At 47.0% G+C, this 1,205-nt stretch overlaps 1 non-coding gene across 1 annotated transcript; it reads right to left on the minus strand.

Moving 5' to 3' along the window:
- Positions 1-544: 544 nt before the first annotated feature.
- On the minus strand, positions 545-618 carry TRNAN-AUU (transfer RNA asparagine (anticodon AUU)). Its single transcript has one exon. It is a non-coding gene; the product is annotated as a tRNA-Asn (tRNA).
- Positions 619-1,205: the final 587 nt, after the last annotated feature.

Consider the following 1,205-nt stretch of genomic DNA (forward strand, 5'->3'; position numbering starts at 1 on the left):
CAAACGCGCTAACCATTGAGCCAAGGAAGCTCAGAAATTAAATGGTTGTCAGGTATTGTGGAAAAGTTATGACTTTTTACGCTACATCTGAGACCCCACAACACCTCTCCCGGGTGGGCTCGAACCACCAACCTTTCGATTAATAGCTGAACGTGCTAACCATTGCGCCACGGAAGCCCAAAAATTAATTTTTCGTCGGGTATTGTGGAAAAACTCTGACATTTTACGTTACATCTGAGACGTCACAACACCGCTCCCGGGAGGGCTCAAACCACCAGTCTTTTGAATAGCAGCTGAATGCGCTAACCATTGCGCCACGGAAGCCCAAAAATTAAATGGTTGTCAGGTATTGTGGAAAAACCTTGACTTTTTACTTCACATCTGAGACCCTACAACACCTCTCCCGGATGGGCTCGAACCACCAACCTATTCGTTAACAGCCGAACGCGCTAACCATTGAGCCACGGAAGCTCAGAAATTAAATGGTTGTCAGGTATTGTGGAAAAGTTATGACTTTTTACGCTACATCTGAGACCCCACAACACGTCTCCCGGGTGGGCTCGAACCACCAACCTTTCGATTAATAGCTGAACGTGCTAACCATTGCGCCACGGAAGCCCAAAAATTAAATTTTCGTCAGGTATTGTGGAAAAACTCTGACATTTTACGTTACATCTGAGACGTCACAACACCGCTCCCGGGAGGGCTCAAACCACCAGTCTTTTGAATAGCAGCTGAATGCGCTAACCATTGCGCCACGGAAGCCCAAAAATTAAATGGTCGTCAGGTATTGTGGAAAATCCTTGACTTTTTACTTCACATCTGAGACGTCACAACACCGCTCCCGGGAGGGCTCAAAACACCAGTCTTTTGAATAGCAGCTGAACGCGCTAACCATTGCGCCACGGAAGCCCAAAAATTAAATGGTCGTCAGGTATTGTGGAAAAACCTTGACTTATTACTTCACATCTGAGACGTCACAACACCGCTCCCGGATTTGCTCGAACCACCAACCTATTCGTTAACAGCCGAATGCGCTAACCATTGAGCCTCGGAAGCTCAAAAATTAAATGGTTGTCAGGTATTGTGGAAAAGTTATGACTTTTTACGCTACATCTGAGACCCCACAACACCTCTCCCGGGTGGGCTCGAACCACCAACCTTTCGATTAACAGCTGAACGTGCTAACCATTGCGCCACGGAAG

Source organism: Phalangium opilio, unplaced genomic scaffold, assembly GCF_054372755.1.
Source record: "Phalangium opilio isolate 3A_F unplaced genomic scaffold, DU_Popi_V2 ptg001421l_1, whole genome shotgun sequence".
In the NCBI taxonomy this organism is placed as follows: domain Eukaryota; kingdom Metazoa; phylum Arthropoda; class Arachnida; order Opiliones; family Phalangiidae; genus Phalangium; species Phalangium opilio.